Source organism: Dermochelys coriacea, chromosome 2 (assembly GCF_009764565.3).
Source record: "Dermochelys coriacea isolate rDerCor1 chromosome 2, rDerCor1.pri.v4, whole genome shotgun sequence".
Taxonomy (NCBI): Eukaryota; Metazoa; Chordata; order Testudines; family Dermochelyidae; genus Dermochelys; species Dermochelys coriacea.
In genome coordinates this window covers 73,770,822-73,793,053 of record NC_050069.1, presented here as the reverse complement: position 1 = coordinate 73,793,053, position 22,232 = coordinate 73,770,822, and the positions used below count along the sequence as shown (strand labels likewise).

The 22,232-nt window shown below is 43.5% G+C and overlaps 1 protein-coding gene across 2 annotated transcripts in view; it reads left to right on the top strand.

Annotated features, from left to right (window-relative positions):
* SNTG1 (syntrophin gamma 1) overlaps positions 1–22,232 on the top strand; it is a 578,088-nt gene that overhangs the window by 108,414 nt on the left and 447,442 nt on the right. Inside the window, exon 1 of one of the 2 annotated variants that reach the window (XM_038390970.2) lies at positions 1,568–1,719. The exons of the other annotated variant lie outside the window; for it this stretch is intronic. The gene's annotated coding sequence lies outside the window, so the exon portion shown is untranslated. Of the gene's footprint in view, positions 1–1,567; positions 1,720–22,232 lie in introns of those variants that run through there. 2 annotated transcript variants of the gene reach the window in all.

The window sequence follows — 22,232 nt, the reverse complement described above, 5'->3', positions numbered from 1 at the left end:
CACTTGAGATAACCTGTTGATCGCCCCTCATTCCCAGTATGAGGCAGGAGCCCTCCCCTCACAGACCTTCCTGCCTGTGCTTCCTCCCGGTATCCCGCTTTCCCACTTACCTCAGGGCTTTGGTCTCCTTCCCCCGGTGAACCTAGTTTAAAGCCCTCCTCACTAGGTTAGCCAGCCTGCTGGCAAAGATGTTCTTCCCTCTCTTCGTAAGATGGAGCCCGTCTCTGCCCAGCACTCCTCCTTCATGGAACACCATCCCATGGTCAAAGAATCCAAAGCCTTCTCTCCGACACCACCTGCGTAGCCATTCGTTGACCTCCACGATTCGACGGTCCCTACCCAGGCCTTTTCCTTCCACGGGGAGGATGGACGAGAACACCACTTGCGCCTCCAACTCCTTTATCCTTTTCCCAGAGCCACGTAGTCCGCAGTGATCCGCTCAAGGTCATTCTTGGCAGTATCATTGGTGCCCACGTGGAGAAGCAGGAAGGGGTAGCGATCCGAGGGCTTGATGAGTCTCGGCAGTCTCTCCGTCACATCACGAATCTTAGCCCCTGGCAAGCAGCAGACTTCTCGGTTTTCCCGGTCAGGGCGGCAGATAGATGACTCAGTCCCCCGGAGGAGAGAGTCCCCGACCACCACCACCCGCCTTCTCCTCTTGGGAGTGGTGGTCGTGGAACCCCCAACCTCAGGACATCGCATCTCATGCCTCCCAACCAGCGGAGTCTCCTTCCGCTTTCTCCCCCCAGACATATCATCTGGTCCACTCTCCGCATTGGTACCTGTGGAGAGAACATGAAAGCGGTTAGTTACCTGTGTCTGTGTTACTGGAACCCGGACATTCCGCTTACCTCTTCTGGAGGTCACATGTTGCCAAGCTTCTTCACTGGCCTCTTGGCTCCTCTGTGCAACCTGCTCTATATCTTTAGAGCTTTGTGCCCCTAGAAGCCTATCCTGAGTTTGGTCCAGAAAATCCTCAGTCTCTCGTATACAACGCAGGGTCGTTACCTGTTGCTCCAGACCTTCAATCTTCTCTTCCAATATGGAGACCAGCTTGCACTTTGTACAGACAAAGTCGCTTCTGTCCTGTGGAAGAAAGACAAACATGGCACATCCAGTGCAGGTCACAACAGCTGAACCCCCCCCTTCCAGATCACCTACCTACTATGAGCTTCCTCAGAGACGTTGGCAAGATGTAAGCCTCAATGGGCTCACTCCAGGCGAACTCCCAGGCAAACTCCTGCTGTGAGCTGCTCTGCTGTCCCCGCTGCTCCGCTGCCGCTCAGCTGGTTCGCGAGGCTCCGGCTATTTTTAAACAGCCAGGCTTCCCTGACGCAAACACACAGACACCCTAATGCCCGCCCCCTGCAGGCTAGCAGCCAATCAGACACTCACTCAGGCTCTCTCCCTGCCCTCCCAGCAAACACACGCTCGGATACTTCCTCAACAAGCAAACACACACACTCGGATACTTACCAGTCCCAGGCAAACTCCTGCTGTGAGCTGCTCTGCTGTCCCCGCTGGTTCGCTGCCGCTCAGCTGGTTCGCGAGGCTCTGTTAAAAGTCCTCTGAGGAGAGGGGAGACTTTGCCAGGGAGTGTCTAGGGAGTAATCATTGAGCTCTGAAATGGACAAGCTGATACAGAGGCAGGCTCTTCAGAGGAGTCTATAGGAAGTTAGACTTATCAGGGTCTCCATGTGGAAGATGCTAAAACACCTGGTAAGTGTGCAGTCTGTTTATTGTTTTAAAATTGATTTTATCTTAAATGCATACATCATCTAAGTAAATAATACTTTGCTTTAAGGAGGTTGTTTGATCAGTGATTACCCATGTCATTGTTTCCATGGGGAACAGTCACTGTGGATGCATAAAAACACATCAGAAAGGAACAAGAAACTGTCATGGACAACGTCCTCAGCTGGTGTAAATTGCGAATTCCCCAAATTTTGCAGTGGTATTTTGGAACTGCAGTGTGAGTCAGGCACAGGTAGAAGCAGCATGGGTCTGTGATGAAGAGCAGGCATAGCAGGTTATACTGAGTCTGAATGCTTAACTGAAGTTCATCTACCACTCAGCTGCAATGATTCATTTATTCATTACAGTAGTATTGAAGGACTTTCCATTAATAAGCTGCCAACATTATCAACTTTTTGTTAGTATTTAAGCTCCTTTTATATCCTTTTTATATCCCCACTAGCTCTGATTTCTCATTCAGGATGAGCTACTGGTTTGCTTCACTCCTTTATGCCCTGTGATTATCAGTTAGTTAATGACCCAGAGCCTCAGATGTGGTTGGGGAAAGCTTGCGGGTCCTGGGGCCACAGGCACAAGGCAGAGTAGCCTAACAGTCCAACTTGCACCTGTTTCCTGTGTGTAAGGGGCTATTAGAAGCTGTGTGACAAGTTTGCTGCTTAGTTTCATCATTACTTTATTTCCCTGGCTGACCTGGGATTTTTCTGTGATATACTAGGAATTTAGACTCTCTTTTTAAACCTAGTAAATGGTATATTCCATGTTTTCCTCTTAGCTAAAAGTAGGGTGACTAGACAGCAAGTGTGAATAATCGGGACGGGGGTGCGTGTAATAGGTACCTATATAAAAAAAAGCCCTGAATATCGGGACTGTCCCTATAAAATTGGGACATCTGGTCACCCTAGCTAACAGTTGCCTAAAAGTGTGTAATGTCTGACACAAGGTTTGGGTAGCTGTCATTGGCGTACCCTAACTGAAGGGATATAAACATTCTGTAACTGTCAACTCATTAGCTAGACCCAGGACTGAAATATTGAAATTGATCAGAATCCTGAGTCTGCTTAATATCTGCTCCATCTAGCTCATAACTTGTCTCTAAAGCTGGTTTAAACTTGAAATGTCCATTCCTCAGGAAATTCTGATGTTTAAAAAAAATTTCTGAATTGCAACAAAAAGTTGCAATTTTGAAATTTTCTCAAACAAAATTTCTGTGGGGGTGGAGGTGGTTTTGTCAATCAAAATATTTTGATTTGGATTTCATTTTTTAAAACTATTTGCATGTTTTCATTCTCTGATATTTTTATTGTATTTTATATTTTAAAATGAGGGTTTATTTCAACATGAAAAAACAATATTTTTAATAATTCTTTTATAATTCTTTATTATTATTATTTTTTTTGTTGCTATATCTGTTTTGGGTTCATGTAAAAGAAGACTGCTGGTTCCTCAAATGTGACTTTTTCTTATCCCATTAACGTCTCCGTGGGGTATCTGAGAGGATAAATCCTTGTTCAGATCCCACACCAGTGTTCAAGATAATAAGAGGGCAGGGTTGGTAACTGCAAACTCAATCAGGATCTTCGGTCATGTTTACACAACACTTATGTCGGTTACTACACTGTCGGGGTAGACAACAGGTTATCTGGAGAACTAATCTATCAAGGGGAAACTGAGACACTACATGCAGGAAAATGGTAAATTACTGTTACAATTATTTTTATATGACTCTTAAGTTCACTCACCTGAATTGTCCATCTGAGTAAACAGTTGTCACTACCTTCACTAGTAAGTTGACTACTGGATTATAGGTGAACTGTAATATTTACAAACTGCTTTTAGACTAATGCAGTCAAACTTTTATTAAGAGAGAAATTTATTCATTTTAGATCTACTGACTACAATAGAATATAGCCAGGTTAATATACTATAAGTGTGTGCATCAACTTGTTACCATGCTAGGTGCTTTCAAGAAAAGGTAAATCAAGTACGCTCTTCTAAATACATGATGTGGAGATATGTTGATATATATGTTGAGATATATATCTATTGTGACAAGATGGCCAATGTTTGTATGGTGGGTCCTGCGCTTTTCTTGGGTGGGGTGGGGGGAGCAGCTAAGACACCACTCTTTGCCCCTGCTCTTGGGTGCCGAAGGTCCCGCCAGTGGCCCGGGAAGGTGGTAGAGGAGGGAAGTGGGGGAGGGGTCTGTGTTTGCTCCACACTCTGAGTCCCAGCCCCTCTCAACCCTTGTGAATTTCTTACCCTCTTCCCCCTTGGGTGGGGTTACCCCTGGTCCTTAGACGCTGCGGGAGGGAGTCTCTCTGCCCTGCCAGGGCAGGCTCTCCCTTACTTTGGTTCTCTGGTCTTTCAGCTCTCACAACTCACCTCCAAGCTTCAGTCCTCTCCTCTTCCCCTGACTGCCTGAAGCAGGGGGGTTTATTAAGTTCCCGACCGGGCTTAATTGACTACAGTCATTCCAATTAACCTGTAGCAACCCTCCCTAGTCTACAGGGAACCACGCTGTAATTAGCCTAGGGTTTATATATTTCCCCTCTACCACTTTACCACTGCTTCCTGGCCCTCTTGTATCACATATCCTCGCCCCCCTGCTCAACACCACAGGGTTGGGTGAGATGAGAGAGTGTTGTTGTGACAGGCTGTCCGCATTACCATGTTGGCTTCCGGCTCTATGCTGTATCGGAAGTGGAAAGGTTGTAGGGATAGAAACCATCTAGTCACTCGTGCATTCCTGTTCTTGTTGGTGTGTATCCATTGGAGTGGGACGTGGTCTGTCCACAAGGGTGAACCACCACCCAAGCAGGTTTCAGAGTAGCAGCCAAGCAGGTAGTACCGTAATATCTCCATGGCCCATTTAACTGCTAGGCATTCTTTTTCTACCATGGTGTACCATTGCTGCTTGGGCAGGAGCTTTCGGCTAAGGTAAAGCGTTGGGTGCTCCTCATCCCTCACCATCTGTGAAAGGATGGCCCCAAGTCCTATCTCTGAGGTGTCTGTTTGTAGGAAACTTCTTTTTGAAATCGGGAGCTCTGAGCACTGGATGGCTGCAAAGGGCCATTCTTAGGTCTGTGAAAGCTTATTCTGCCGCTTCAGTCCACTTAACTATCTCCGGGGCCCGAGCTCTTATCAGGTCCATCAGAGGCGCTGCCTTTGTGGTGAAGTGAGGGATGAACCATCAATAGTTCCTCACTATCCCTAAGAATGCTCTGACTTGCTTCTTGCAGGTCGGGCAAGGCCATTCCTGCTGCCAGGATTGTTTCCTGATGCTGTGTGAGGTCCAGGGGAGTGAAAAAAGGAGCTCCCTTAGTCCTCATCCCAGATATTCCAGAATGGTGGGGTATACTAGCCACAGATGCTTAAACATTCTTATTTTGTATTGTGACAAAGCTCTGTCCTTGCCTCCATGGGTCTTGCATTTCCTGGTGGATTTCTCTAGCTTCAGAGGCTTACTGTGACCCTCCACGTAACCCTTCTTTCTCTAGAGACAAGGGTCACAGTCTACTGAGCCATTTTCATCATAAGCCAGCGAGGGAAGTGAGGAGAAGTTATCCTTCCTTGCACAGTCTCTGTTGTCTCTCAGTCTCAGTGATTAATCAGGGGGCAGAGGTGGGGGGGGGAGCCCGGGCCACTCTCTACTCTGGGCTCCAGCCCAGGGACCCTAATAGTATCAGCTATGGTAGCTGACCTTTTAGAAACATGACATGTACAATTCTCTGGGCTACTTCCCCCACAGCAGCCCTCATTTTCTCAAGCTCCACTTCACCCTTACCTCAAGGCCTCCTTCCTTGTGCCTGATATGGTGTGTACTACTCAGCCTCTCCAACCGCACAACTTCTTCCCACAGTTCCTGACTTGCACACCCACCTGACTAACTGGGTGGCTTTTAATTAGTTTCAGCCAGCCCCTGATTGGTTTCAGGTGTCCCAATCAACCTAGCCTTTTCCCTGCCTTCTGGAAAGTTCTTAATTGGCCCCAGGTGTCTTAATTGTCTTGGAGCAGCTGCCATTTCACTTATCCTGGTACCAGGGATTTGTTTAGCCTAGACCTAATATATCTATCTCCCACTACTCTTCCATAGTCATCTGGCCTTGACCCGTCACATATCCCCCCCGCAAGCGCCGCTCAACACCATAGAGTTGGGCAACTTGGGACGCCAGGCAGTATGCTCATGACAGACTATCAGCATTGCCATGGTGGCATCCAGCCCTGTGCCGTATGCAGAACTGGAATGGTTGGAGGGATAAGAACCAGCTGGTTACCCTTGCATTCTTTTCCTTATTCCGCTGCATCCAGTGGAGGGGTGCATGGTCTGTCACAAGAGTAAATCGTCGGCCTAAGAGGTAATAACGCAATGTCTCCACAGCCCATTCGACTACTGCATATTTCTGTTCTCTCGGGAGAAGCTTTCTGCTTAGGTAGAGGATTGGGTGTTCCTCTTCTCCCACCATTTGCAACAGAACTGCTCCCAACCCCACCTCAGAAGCGTCTGTTTGTAAAACAAATTCCCTGTTAAAGTCCGGGGCTATGAGTACGGGGTCATTACAGAGGCCGTCCGAAGGTCTGTAAATGCCCCCTCTGCTGCGTCGGTCCACTTTACCATGTCTAGACCTCGGGCCTTCACCAGGTCCATTAGGGGACTTGCCCTAGTGGCGAAGTGGGGAATAAATCATCGGTAGTAGCCTACCATGCCTAGTAACGCACGGACCTGCTTCTTTTGGGTCGGCCGGGACCAGTGTTGAATTGCCTCTTGCTTATTCATCTGGGGGTTCACTATGCCCCTTCCCACAATATATCCCAGGTACCTAGACTCTGCTAGCCCTATGGCGCATTTAGCAGGATTAGCAGTGAGGCCAGCCCGCCTTAAGGTGCGCAGTACTGCCTCAACTTTCTCCAAGTGGGTTTCCCAGACTGGCGTATGGATGATTACATCATCTAGGTATGCAGCTGCATAAGTAGTATGGGGGCACAGCAGCTTATCCATGAGGCGCTGGAATGTGGCTGGGACCCCATGTAGCCCAAAAGGGAGAACGGTATACTGGAATAGCCCATCCGGGGTGGAGAATGCTGTCTTTTCTTTAGCTTCTTTGGTCAGAGGAATCTGCCAGTATCCTTTTGTCAGATCCAGTGTAGTCAAAAATCGGGCTCTCCAGTCGGTCAACCAATTCGTTGATACGTGGTATGGGGAATACATCAAACTGGGATATTTCATTTAGTCGGCGAAAGTCATTACAGAATATCATGGTACCATCAGGTTTAGGCACTAGAACAATTGGACTGGACCACTGACTGTAAGATTCTTCAATAACCCCTAATACTAACATTTTCTTTACTTTGGCCTTGATTTCCTCTCTTTTGGCTGCTGGGATTCGATAGGGTCTCAATGTTACCTTGGCTCCAGGGATCGTGCGGATATGGTGATAGGTCTCAGTCGTCCACCCTGGTTTTGTAGAGAACACATCTCTGTTGCGATTAATCTTGTCGGCTGCCTCGATCTTTTGGATCAGCATTGAGTCGGATGATATCCTCACTAAGGTATCGTCCTGGGGAAGGGTCTCCTGCATGACTAAGCATGTCTCTCAGTCGTGCCAAGGTTTTAGAAGATTGATGTGGTAAATTTGCTCCAATTTCCGGTGGTCTTGCTGCCGCACCTTATAGTTTACCTCTCCCATGGCTTTGATTATTTCGTAGGGTCCCTGCCACTGGGCCAACAGTTTACTTTCTGCTGTGGGCACCAGTACCATCATCCAATCCCCTGGTTGGAACCGTCGAAGCTTCGCTTGGTGCTTATAATGGTTCGTTGGGACTCCTGTGCTCTCTCCAAGTGTTCCCGTACAATGGGAACTCGGGCTATCCGATCTCTCATCTGCAGTACATGCTCAACTATGTTCCTTCCGGGATTTGGCTCCTCTTCCCAAACTTCTTTGGCTATATCCAATATGCCCCAAGGGTGGCGGCATATAGTAGTTCGAATGGAGAGAAACCCATGGAGGCTTGCGGAACCTCCCGGATGGCAAACATGAGGTAAGGCAATAGGGTATCCCAATCTTTCCCAGTTTCCTGATCATGGCCTTGAGGGTCCTATTGAGCCTTTCCAGAAGGCCATCTGTTTGCGGGTGGTATACAGAGGTCCATAGGGCTTGTACATGGAGCAATGAACAGAGATCTTTCATCAACTTGGACATGAAAGGTGTCCCTTGATCTGTCAGTATCTCCTTGGGCAGCCCAACCCGGGCAAAGATCTGTACTAGCTCCTTAGCTGTTGTCTTGGAAGCTGTGTTGCGCAGGGGAACAGCTTCCGGGTACCGGGTTGCATAGTCTAGTACAACAAGCACATGTTGGTGGCCCCAGGCTGTCTTCCCTAGGGGCCCTACCAGATCCATGGCTATCCATTTGAAAGGAACCTCTATTATTGGAAGAGGTTTCAAAGGAGCCCACAAGTGCGAGCGAGGGCTATGTAACTGACACTCCAGACAAGAGGTGCAATATCGCCGGACATCTTCATGTACTCCTGGCCAGAAGAACCTCCGCAGGATCCATGCCTGGGTTTTCTCTACCCCTAGGTGTCCTACAAACAGGTGACTGTGGGCGAGATTCAATGATGTTTTCGTGGCACCAGAAGTTGTTGTATCTCTTGCTCCTGCATTTGCACCATGCAGTACAGGAGATCTTTCTTCACTATAAAGTAAAGTCCGGGACCGCGGACCTTCCCATCCACGGGTATCCCATCGATCTCGGCCACCTCTTTCCTGGCGTTATCATATCTGGGGTCCTCCACCTGGTCCGCCCAAATATCTCTCTCCTGGGACTAACCTGCCCGAGCTCCCAGGGGCCGGCTTCTGCTTCTTCCAACGGCTCGCCGCCATCATGGCTGGGGGCAGCTTCTGGCTCACCTTCTGTGGTGGAAGTTTCTCTGTTGGCTGCTTGCATCCATCTGCCTACTAGGGAGGTCTTCTGACCCTGGGTCAGGATCCGGGTTCCCAAGGCCTTCGTGGTCTTCCTCTCCTTTTTTGTCTTCTGGGTCTTTCGGGGGACTGAGAACAGATCCTGAGAAATCTCAGTGAACATCGGGGGTTGACATTCCCTCTGTGACGAGTCGCTGTCCTCAGGGTCCCCACCTCCCTCCAGCCTCTCCGGGGGGAGTAAACTATCAAACCCTGGATAGTCCCTACCAATGACTACAGGATATGGGAGTTTAGGAACTACGCCGACGGTCGCCTCAGTGGGGTTTCCCTGAACCTCTATCTCCACTGGGATGGTGGGGTAATGACTCACGGCCCCATGCATGCACGTCACTGCTATGCATTTGGCTTGTAGCAGCTGAGTATTTTTTTACCAGCTTACCCGATATGAGGGTGATAGCACTCCCAGAGTCCACAAGTGCTGTATTTTCTGCTCCATTTATTCTCACTGGCCTGGTGTAATTACGCGGGGCTAATGCGACTCCCGCGAGGTGGATGAGGGAGCATGGGACCTCCCAATCCCCTAAATTACATTGCATAGGCTCCTTGGTGCTGGGACACTGTGCTGCTATGTGTCCCCACTTCCCACATGCATAACATCTATAATTGCTTTTAATCACGCCCCTATCCTGGGGGTTAGGGGGTTTAGTCCCGGGGCTCCCCCCATTCAGACCAATCCCTTCTTTCTGGGATCCCTGTTGGTTTTCTCCCCCCCCTTCTTCCACCTAGGACTCCCCAGGGGTTTAGTTGCCCAACCTTCCAGGGTTGGGGTCGGGTGCTTGCTTTGAATGGGCCTTCCTTGGGTAGTCGGGTCAGTCCCCTGGCTGTCATCCGTCTTTCTACCAGTGTTGTTATCTCGTGGTACGTGGAAAGATCGTTCTGGCCTACCCATTTGTGGAGATCTGGAGGCAGTCCCCACATGTAATGGTCTACGACCAGGGTTTCCAAAATTTCCTCTGGCCTGCACACTTCGGGCTTTAACCACTTCCGTGCAGGTGTATGAGGTCGAATAGCTGGGACCTCGGGGGCTTGTTCTCCTGGTATTTCCACTCATGGAACCTCTGGGCCCTTACCGCTGCCATTACTCCTGCTCGTGCTAGGATCTCTGCCTTCAGATGGGTATAGTCAGTGGCATCCATGGCAGGCAAGTCAAAGTACGCCTTCTGGGCCTCTCCACACAAAAAAGGGGTGAGAATGCTGGCCCACTGCTCCTGGGGCCACGCCTCTCGCTGAGCAGTCCTTTCGAATGAGAGGAGATATGCCTCTATGTCATCTCTTGACATCATCTTTGTCAGACAACCCAGTGGTCCTCAGGGTTTGCATCCCATCAGACCCCTGGGCCTGGGTGGTGAGGATCTTCAGCTGGTCCACCACCTCTCTCAGGAGAGCATGATCTTGGGTCACCTGGCTCCTCAATAATTGATTGGTTTCCTGCTGTAGCCACATAGACTCCTGTTGTGCCATTGCCTGAACCTGGGTGGCTGGGCTGCCGTGGCTTGTACCAGAGCTCTTACCACCTCCTCCATTGTGGTACAAAGCAAACAAACAAAAAACAAAACAAAGAAAAAAATCCAAACCCCCCAGTTCACCTTTTTTTTAAAAAAAACCCCTCTTTCTTCCACCATGCTGTGAACAAATCCCACTTGTGACACCAGTTGTGACAAAGCTCTGTCCTTGCCACCATGGGTCCCGCGTTTTCTGGTGGATTTGGCTAGCCTCAAAGGCTCACTGTGACCCTCCACATAACCCTTCTTTCTCTAGAGAGAAGAGTCACAGTCTACTGAGCTATTTTCATCATAAGCCAGCGAGGGAGGTTAGGAGACGTTATCCTTCCTTGCACAGTCTCTGTTGTCTCCCAGTCTCAGTGATTAATCAGGGGGCAAAGGTGGGGGGGGGAGCCCAGGCCCACCCTCTACTCCGGGCTCCAGCCCAGGGACCCTAATAGTATCAGCTATGGTAGCTGACCTTTTAGAAACATGACATGTACATTTCCCTGGGCTACTTCCCCCACAGCAGCCCTCACTTGCTCAAGCTCCACTTCACCCTTACCTCAGGGCCTCCTTCCTTGTGCCTGATATGGTGTGTACTACTTAGCCTCTCCAACCGCGCAACTTCTTCTTACAGCTCCTGACATGCAGCCCCAACTAGTTTCAGCCAGTCCCTGATAGGCTTCAGGTGCCCCAATCAACCTAGCTTCTCCCTGCCTTCTGGAAAGTTCTTAATTGGCCCCAGGTGTCTTAATTGTCCTGGAGCAGCTGCCATTTCATTTATCCTGGTCCCAGGGATTTGTTTAGCCTGGAGCTAATATATCTATCTTCCATGGCCATCTGGCCTTGCCCCGTCACAGTATATACCTAATTAATATTTATTATTCAGTGCAAAACATAAATGTAAGTACAAACAAATGGACTGGTAGTGAATGTGTTACATTTAGTAGAATCTTCTGTTTGAAAAAAGCATTCTAAAACATCTTCCAGAATGGAATGTTTTTTTCAATTAGGGAGAATTAACTTGAACACTTGTATACTGTTTCACTGTGTATCTTCTAGTATTCCAGTGACTACAGTAGCCTGATATGCTGCATGCCCATCTATATAAAATGGATAGATAGCATAGGAATTTTAAATTTAAGGCACAGCCCTTCCATCAGAGAGATATATTTAGGGCATCACAGTACAATTTGGCTTTTCATGAATATTGGTTTTGTGGGCTTTTTTAGGTAAAGCTTCTGAAGCTTCTGACATTTAACATTTTACCTCCCTCAGAGAGAATCCAGACATTTTCATATACTAATGACAAAAGAAGGATCTCCAAGATACAAGTGGAAACATCCACTCAAACATTAATAAATAAAAGACCATATAGGTAATTTTTTACTACTTATGCAGTCAAATTACTAGGGAATATATTTTTGTGACCTCCTTTTTATAAGCAGAAGTAGTAAAAGTATATGTCAGAAAGTTAATCAATGTAACAAATGCCAGATCTCTCTGCAGGACAATGTTCCCTCTAATTTTTGACAGGCCATGTGTACAAAAAAATTCTTTTGTGCAAATTATTGTGCTTCTGTGCAAATTTTTGTGCACACTGTGTTTCACCATGTGCGCAAGGTTTAGGATCTGTGTATGCGCATACACGCACACAGCTTAGAGGGAACAGTGCAGGACATGCTGTTTTTAATATAAATCTATGTTAATGCAATAAATCTGTATGAATATGGTAAGTTTCACCAACTTCATTGAACAGAAGATAAAAATAGATTAAAAAAACCCCTCTGAAACTGGGTCAAATGGAACCTTATGAGGCTAAGAAAGGAACGGTGGTACAGAACTAAACCATCTCAATAATTATTGTTTTAGACTCTGGTATTTGAAACAGTTTTTTAAATTCACATTTTAATGAGAGTATCTGGCCTAGTTGGAGTGAGAAGATGCAAAGATGTTTTGCCTTTTTTGAAAGGGGGAGGGTTTTCTTGTAAACGCTAGACTTTCCTGAAAATCAAATAGAGTGGAGAATTATGATCAAAATTGCATTATCTTAGCAAGATTGAGTTTGTTAGCTGTGTTTATCCTTTTAGAAATCAGTGGTCACATTGTGGTTCTGCGAGCTTCAACAATGCTGGAAAAGGAGAAGTAATTTGAGTGGTCCACTAATGCTGGAGAAAAACAGCATGAGGGAGAGTTATAGATGCAGACATAAGGTTCTTCTCCTCCCTGGTGTAGGGGACCCTCCCTATCATTTTAGAGCTGAGGAATTTTCTGTTCCTCCCATGTTTTTGACTTCTTGGTAACAGTTAGGGATATAGAAACCTCCAGTCCCACTCACTCACTTTTCACTCCCTTGGGGGTCTCTTCCCCATCACTTTACCTCCTTCTTTCTCTGTGCCCTCCTCTCTCTCCCTCCCCCCATGAAAAAGCTCTCATCCTTCTGTCTTCATTCTACATGCTCTTCTTCCATATTCCTTGCATATCCTCAGTTCACCTCTGTCCATTTGCTGCCTGTTTGCTCCTGTTACATGTCCCTCCCTCTCAATTTCACCTACACGATCACTTGTTCTTTGCTTATCCCTCTTCAATGTGTCCATGGGCTGTTACTACTGAAAAAACAAAAGCAAAACTTCAGCTTTGTGAAAATCCATGTGATGTAGGGTGCAGGTAGGAACTGCTGCTTTAGGAGAGGGGTTGGCCAGAAACCTGTCCCTCCACTCCACCACATATGTGCCTCCCTAATTGGCCACCTAGTGTATCTATGGTAAATGTTGCCATGGTTTTTATACAGAAATGAAATGAGAACAAAGTGTCAGGAAAAGAAGAAACTAAAAACAAGAGGAAGGTTGGTCATTTGCACTGCATCCATATCCGTTACATAGTGACCTATTTTTTTCATTAGAATTATCTCCATCTAGAGCATAGATGGACCTTAAATAGGTCAATACTTTGCTGACTTCTGGAGAAATATTAATGGCAGCATTTTTAAGAGTTTTATAAATTCCCTTTATATGACTATATAATATATACCCATGTCTCTTTGGAATCATCACTACCTTTGTTACATGGAACCTCAAAATACCTTACATAGGTGAGCTTGAAACCATCGTTTTGAAATGGTGGCATGGGGGGACCTGACTTTCTACCCTCTTATTTTTGAGGCTTAGTAATAATGTCACAGATCAGAAAGTGAAATTAATTTGAAACTAATCCAGCTCCTAGAAGATTGACTTTGTGTGGAAACCCACCATGTATAAAATATAAAATGGTTAGCAACCTTTTCTGGCTTGGGATGTTTTCAGGATTGGAGTAGCAGGGTATATTGCATGGCAAAACTGAGTTTCATTAGCAGATCTACATAGGGAAGCTTACACTGTGGCTCCTCATACTGTAGCATACCTTTTCTCTACCCAGTGATATCCATTTTTTACTTTAGTGGTCAATAAAATTTATGCCATTTGTATTTGCAAAATATCTCAAATATATTGAATATAAAAATGTGATTGTTAGAGTAAATTCAGTGTTAGTTACTATATATTCTCCTATTTTTCTTTTCCATTAGAGGCCAGCAGATGTTTTGTGCATTTGGCCCTCAGCATTTTTTAATATAATTGTTTCATTTTTGTTTTTTCTTAAATTCTTTTTTCCGATTGTATAAATATGTATTGCAGTTTATAGACATTTTGACTTTCTGCTTATTGTTCCATGTTATATTTCCAGACACTCAGAGACATAAATAAATTATGCTTTGTTTTACTCTTCAAGAAAGGCAAATTGCATTTTAAGAATTTTATAATGTTGCTTGTATACATAATATGTGGCTCTCAACTTGTATAAAATTATTATAACAAACTGATCACCAGACTAGAAAGACCCATAACATTTATGTTGTGCTGCAAATAAATGGAGATAAATTGTATTGGATTATGTTGCACATTAGCATTTCTAGTGAGCTTTTCCAGTGTATTAGCTATGTGATGGAGGATTACCAATAATCTCCAGTAAAGGCTATTTTTTCCTCATAATTCAATTTTATTTTTAAATGCTGAAACCTTGGGGCTACTTGGTAGGTTTCACTAATGCCACATCCAGGTTTAATTTCTAACCTTAGTCTCCAATTCCCTTAAGTTTTCAGTGGTGTGGAACAATGGTGAGGTAGTATACGTTCATAGACTGTAAGAATTAGAGGAATCATTATGATCATATAGTTTGACCTCTGGCAGAACATAGGCCATAGAATTTCAAACAAGGATTCTATCATTTAGTCCATTCCTTTTCTGGGTCATATAAAGAGTACTCAAGGGAGCCATCAAGTAATGGATGAAATTATTTCTACAACCAATCAATAATACTTTTTTATTGGCTAGAATCATAGAATCATAGAATCATAGAATATCAGGGTTGGAAGGGACCCCAGAAGGTCATCTAGTCCAACCCCCTGCTCAAAGCAGGACCAAGTCCCAGTTAAATCATCCCAGCCAGGGCTTTGTCAAGCCTGACCTTAAAAACCTCTAAGGAAGGAGATTCTACCACCTCCCTAGGTAACGCATTCCAGTGTTTCACCACCCTCTTAGTGAAAAAGTTTTTCCTAATATCCAATCTAAACCTCCCCCATTGCAACTTGAGACCATTACTCCTCGTTCTGTCATCTGCTACCATTGAGAACAGTCTAGAGCCATCCTCTTTGAAACCCCCTTTCAGGTAGTTGAAAGCAGCTATCAAATCCCCCCTCATTCTTCTCTTCTGCAGACTAAACAATCCCAGCTCCCTCAGCCTCTCCTCATAAGTCATGTGCTCTAGACCCCTAATCATTTTTGTTGCCCTTCGTTGTACTCTTTCCAATTTATCCACATCCTTCCTGTAGTGTGGGGCCCAAAACTGGACACAGTACTCCAGATGAGGCCTCACCAGTGTCGAATAGAGGGGAACGATCACGTCCCTCGATCTGCTCGCTATGCCCCTACTTATACAACCCAAAATGCCATTGGCCTTCTTGGCAACAAGGGCACACTGCTGACTCATATCCAGCTTCTCGTCCACTGTCACCCCTAGGTCCTTTTCCGCAGAACTGCTGCCGAGCCATTCGGTCCCTAGTCTGTAGCGGTGCATTGGATTCTTCCATCCTAAGTGCAGGACCCTGCATTTATCCTTATTGAACCTCATTAGATTTCTTTTGGCCCAATCCTCCAATTTGTCTAGGTCCTTCTGTATCCTATCCCTCCCCTCCAGCGTATCTACCACTCCTCCCAGTTTAGTATCATCCGCAAATTTGCTGAGAGTGCAATCCACACCATCCTCCAGATCATTTATGAAGATATTGAACAAAACGGGCCCCAGGACCGACCCCTGGGGCACTCCACTTGACACCGGCTGCCAACTAGACATGGAGCCATTGATCACTACCCGTTGAGCCCGACAATCTAGCCAGCTTTCTACCCACCTTATAGTGCATTCATCCAGCCCATACTTCCTTAACTTGCTGACAAGAATGCTGTGGGAGACCGTGTCAAAAGCTTTGCTAAAGTCAAGAAACAATACATCCACTGCTTTCCCTTCATCCACAGAACCAGTAATCTCATCATAAAAGGCGATTAGATTAGTCAGGCATGACCTTCCCTTGGTGAATCCATGCTGACTGTTCCTGATCACTTTCCTCTCCTCTAAGTGCTTCAGGATTGATTCTTTGAGGACCTGCTCCATGATTTTTCCAGGGACTGAGGTGAGGCTGACCGGCCTGTAGTTCCCAGGATCCTCCTTCTTCCCTTTTTTAAAGATGGGCACTACATTAGCCTTTTTCCAGTCATCCGGGACTTCCCCCGTTCGCCACGAGTTTTCAAAGATAATGGCCAAGGGCTCTGCAATCACAGCCGCCAATTCCTTCAGCAAGGATCATTATGGAATCGAATAGAAGGATCATTATGGAATAGTGCACTGCATTGTATTGTCCAAGGATCAAGTCCAAAATTTTAAAACTTTGCTAATTGAAGTTATATCGGTATTTAGACAATAAAATAAAAATAACTGTAATTTGAGAACCACACACTTCATTGAGTACAATGGGAGCTTCAGGTGATGGGAGTTCCATCCATCCATTTCTTTTTGGAGTTCTTATAAGAATCCTCAAAATTAGGGGGAATTAAGTGAAAAATGAGGGGGATCTTCGAGGACTCGTTGGGATATAGAAATACCACAATTGAGTCAGGGGGAACATCTAAAAGAATAACTTATTTCCAACAGCTCATATTGTAAATGCTTTGGCCTTTAAAAGTCTATTAGGAGGCAGTAAATATTTTCATAAATGCTTCTCTTGAGATTACAATATTTACAGCGCTTGAGAAAGGCAGTTGGAAGACAGTATCCTGATACTGTAGTGCTGTTCAAAATTTTATAATGGCTTTGGATGTATATGCCTGAGTCTTATAAAAATGATTTTTGCATTTTCAAGCTACAATACCTATATATTTTTTCATACTTGTTGCCACTATTGAATGTTGACATTGAAGTAACAACTTGCAATGCCAGCTGTGGTTTGCAAAATATATAATTTAATTATAAACCTCAGTTACAGGTTATCACAATTAATCAGATAAAATTAGGTGTAATAATGTCCAAGTAACCCCTATGTGAAGCTATAGCTTATTATATTATAGATTTAAACCAGTGATGGATTATTAAAGTAGATGGATTTTTCTTCTTCTCTTTCTGTTCGTTGCCAAGGTAATGATTTTTTACTAAATGTAGCTGAGAGCTGGAGGCTTGTAATCATTGTTGCTAAAAAAAAAATAGAACTGCTACAGTCAACATTAACATGGCATCATAAATATTAACCCACTGCTTCACACTGTACCTACCCTTTTCCCAATTACTTAGCACCAGTGTTATTCAAAGAAAGAGTAAAGACCCTGATAATTCATACAATAGAAAGTTTAGCAAACAAAAGCTTACCCATAAAAGTGCACTATGCCAACATTTGATATTAAAGAAAAATCAAAATTCTGACTTCACCAAAAGGACAGACAAATTCACTAGGGAGTAACACGCTATTCTAATTAAGAGGCTCAGACATGCCTTACCCTTATATTTTGGCACTTCAGACCTGCAACTCCATAAATAACGAGTTACTTCCAGTGAGGGATATTCGTGACTTAAAAGGAATTTTGGCTGTATTTGGGGACTATTTAGCATTAAGTGTTTTAATGTTCTTAACTAATCTGTTTCTCATAAATCTGTAATCTCATGTTCATATTTTTAGGAAATGTAAAATACTATCTGAAGAGCTGTAATTTTTCAAGCGATCATCCATATCTTGAAATCCTTCCAGTATAAATTCTTACGCAAATGGGGGAAAAAAAATCAGGTTTGTTTCCTCTCTAAGCTTACGTGGCCTGTGTAGAGAATAATGCAGCTCTTTAGCAGAGCTGAGTGAATAACTGATTTTTCATTTGGTTGCCAAACAGAACATTAAAATAGCCACTTATGTTTGGTTTGAATGAAGGGGAGAGAGAAACCTCAACTCATTCTGATTTTTTTTTAAAGCAAAGTTATGCAAAGCCATACAGATGGGCCAAATGCTGAATTCCTTAATCAGCTTTTACCTAATCCTTGTCCAGACAAACTTCCCATTTAGTGTCATACTCTACCAAGCAGTAGATAATACATGTCAGTAAAACTGCTAACTCTAAAACACTTTTCAGGATTATTAGGAGCCTACAGACAATGAAAGTGTGTGTAAATAATGGCATATTCTCACTAACCAAATCTGTTTCCTATGTGCAAGCATATTTCCCCTTGATATCCTAATGATATATCAGTGCACTAGAGAACATAAGCAAGGATAGTAGTGGGGTTAGTGGAGAACCGTCTCTGCCACCGTTGCACTCAGACCTGTAGAAGGAGAAAAACATCTAACTTTGGTTGACTGGAAGAACACAACCCAAGGTTATTCATTTAGATTCTGATTATGCCCTCAAGTACATACATGGGGCTGTCACTGAATTATCCTTCACTATTGTTTGCCTCCAAAGTCACTATCTAGCAGTAGAAAATGGTAGTGTCTTTTGAAGGGCAATCTTTCTTTGGAAGGCTGGTACTTCAGAGCAGAGATAACTGGAACCGGAGGATAGTGCTAGAGGTGCTTTTGGTACCCAACATACTGCTCTGTTAAACTTAACGATAGCTGCTGCTCAGAGATTTAAAAAAAACCATAACTATTGTCACTCTTAAAATTGTTTTTGTTGTGTTGATATTCTCTGAATCGTGAAACTGAATGCTAGAGAGACATTTTGATGTGCTGTAAGAATAGGTCTCTTTTCCTGGCTAGGTAGATATTTTCACACCAATTTATGTAAACAGGTTGACATAGAATATCAGTAATTTATCTTACCTATCCACTTCCCAAATTACCCCAGATTACCCCTGATTTTAGACTCCAGCCTGCTTAAAAAAACACATGAAATTAGTCTCAAGATACCAATTTAATGATGTACTTTTAAAAAATTAACTAGCCATTGGAAAATACATGACATGACTCATTAGAGAGCACTACAGCACAGACTGTGGTTGATCTCTTATTGTGTTCTGAGTACTGCCTTTTTAGTTTAAACAGAAAGAGGACACATTCCTTCCTATATCAGAGTGGAATTAACCAAACCAGTTGTAAAATGATGCTAGTGCTTGAGGAAATAACTTAATTATTTTTTATGCTTGTCATATCTAACTGAGACACTTTAGTGGATTACAGTGCACCCGGATTAAATTAACATGCTCAGGTTTAATAAAGATGAAATAAATATGTGGCTTTTGTCTGTTTTAGGGAGGATTCATACGAATATTTAATGATGGGAGAACCTCAAAAAGCTCAAGGGTTTAGTGTGATTTTTAAAAACTTTCAGCTCCCTTTTGGGATCCTAGGTAAACTTATCTGAATCTGTTTGGTCTGTAAAAAAATAATAAAAAAAGAAAGTTGTTGGATTGACTGAAAGTATGGAATGCATGAGGAAAGGGGAAAATATGACTCCGATCAGAATTGTGTAGGAGAAGAGAAAGGGTTCTAAATGAATATATCTTCATCTATAGCTACCACAACTCTAAAGACACCAACAACAGCGGCAGTCACAGTTGTCTGCTATACCTCCATATTAAAAAGGCAATGAATTGACTTGGTAAAGAAAATAAAATGGAAGGTGACAAGCCTGCTTGATGACCCAGAATGGCATTGTATATAGAAAGAGAGAGGGAGGACTAATTTGTTTCTGATTTGATAGACCCAGACCCAGAGCTGTGCTTAGTTATAAAAAAAAAAAAAAGAAGGTAACTGTGTCCTTGTGATGGGGTGTGCACCTCACACAGGCCGTGAACAGGTTAATGTGGGCCTGACAGGCCAAATATCACATCTGGTAACAGCTACGAGAGAAAGAAAGCCAGGCTTAATTGATGAAGTCCACCTGGCGAGGGGCTGGGTGGTGATTATAAAATCAGAAAGTTCATAGCAGAAAGAGGGCTCTGAAAATACTGCCAACCCTTAAAACAGTATATGGGGAAAAGATGAGCTACCAATGGAGTGGAAACATACAGTTTAGTCCCAGTGTGGAAACCAGGAAAGCTGTGAAGAACACTGATGAATACAGGACAATTGCACTTACATCATGTGTGGGTAAAGTCATAAAAAGAATGGTGACTGAAAGATTAACTGTCTAGAGAGAAATGGATTTATGAACAATCTGCAAAGTGAGTTCAGGAGGGGAAGGAGTACAGTTGAGAATATAGTAGACAGAAACACACACATAAAATGAGAAAAAGAATGTATGAGAGTAGCTTTCCTTGATATTGAAAATGCATCTGATACATTATGGAAAGAGGGCTTATTGAATCCATAACATCCATGGGCATAAGAGGAAGAATGTATAGGTGGATAAAGGATTTGTCAAGTAAAAGAACTATGTAGGTCAGAATTGGGAAAGCTTACTGTAACATATACACAAATGGTACTCCACAGAGGAGTGTCATCTGCCCTACCTTATTCAATATAATGATAAATGATCTCCCAAAAAGGCTGAGTACAAGAATAGGCACTTCCTCGTTTACAGGTGACTCTGCCATATGAGCTAAAAACAGGAACCAGAAAATAGCTGAGAATTGAATTAACAAAGCAGTTAGGAAAAGTGTGGAATGGGAAAAAGTAGGGCTTTAATTTTTCAAATCTCAAAACTAAAGGAATGATCGTCATTAAAAAGAAAATTTTAAGAGTGTGAACACTCTGGACAGCAATTTTTGGACAACACACTTTTAAAAGAGTGTAAACACTATGTGAACAGCAAATAGATTTAGTTAAGAGCTACAAATTCCTGGGTGTGACATTTGTGATAGCCAGCTAACATGGAAGGATCACATAGAAAATATTGTAGATAAATGTAAAGGTAAAATCTACCTACTTAGAAATATTTCTGGAACCACCTTGGACATGGATAAGAAAGCATTTGTAATATTTTATAGAGCATGAATAAGATCAATCCATTGAGTACAGATGCCAAACATTTAGTTCAGCATCAAAAATAAACCTAAAGAAGGTAAAAGAACAGGAGGACTTGTGGCACCTTAGAGACTAACAAATTTATTTGAGCATAAGCTTTCGTGAGCTACAGCTCACTAAGAAGCTAGACTCAATTTTAGCCCAGGCATTACATATTGCATGTGGTGCCTTCATCACGACTCCTTTGTGTGTAATGCAGATAGCTGCTAGGGAAATGCCGGTAGCATTAAGAATGAAATTATTGGTTTTAACGATTTGGGCAAAAGTCTGAGGAAACAGTGACGATGGAAACACTAACAAATATATAAAGAACACGGGGAATTTAGTGGACAGCATGACGTGGGGAAACCCAAAATGCCTAATGTTAATAAGATTAAAATATAGACAAAGGAACAAAGAGAAAATAAATTAGCATATATAGCCAAGGGAAAATGCATTATAGGTGGAAAATGCATATTGTCCATAAGTCCATAATATAAATGTGGAATTATACAATGAGATGAAAAGGGGAAGGAGAGCTAAATACTGAAATATAGCAAATTGCTATATATGTGGTAAATGGGACAAGCATTGCCAAATATTTATGGATGGGTCGAATGATGAGAAAACTGGGAGAGCAGGGAGAGCATTCTGCGTCCCAATGCCTGGACTAAAGAAATCCATTAGATGATCCAATTTTGTAGCTGTTATGACTGTCAAACTAGCAGGAATAATGTTGGTGTTATATTGGATACTGAATATGAGACCTATCTCCATTGTCATCTTGTCATATTCACTATCAGGAATACACAGGAGTAAACATTGAAATAGCATGGATTCGAGTGCTTGTTGAGATAGCAGGAAACGAGATGGCAGATAAAGTAGCAAAAATACTGTAACAACAACAAAAATTGACATAGAGGTCCCTCTAAGTGAACAGATGTTTAAAAATCTAATTGAAAAGGAACTAAGAGAGGAGTGGCAGGAAATATGGACAGAGGAAATAAGGTGGAAAAGTTTTCATTAAATATGCCCCAGAATCGAAAATGCTGACCTACTTCAAGAACCTGAGAGAGAGTGAGATAGCTCTACTACACATACTTACTGTTTAAGCCACAGTGTTCGGTAACTTCTCCTTAAATAATAAATACAAAGCTGGGCTGTGTGAGACATGCAAGGTCAAAGAAAGTCGATCACATTCTCTGAGAGTCTAAAGAGTGTAACATTGATAGGGAGATTTTGTATGACAAATTCAGGCACCTAAAAATCACAGAGTTGACACTAAAATACCCAGTAAGAGCATCAGGAAAATGGGGCAACACTAAAAGCAACATTACAATATAAAAAAAAATATTGAGAAAAGAGAGATTAACTATATTTCATGAAATCTAGCACATGATGGCTATGGCCTCAGAATGTGAGTTTATGTCATTAAATACAAGAAGAAGTAGAAGAAAGGGGGCTGTAGGGAGAGAATCTGCAGTCATTCTTTGGAGGATAGAAGAGGTA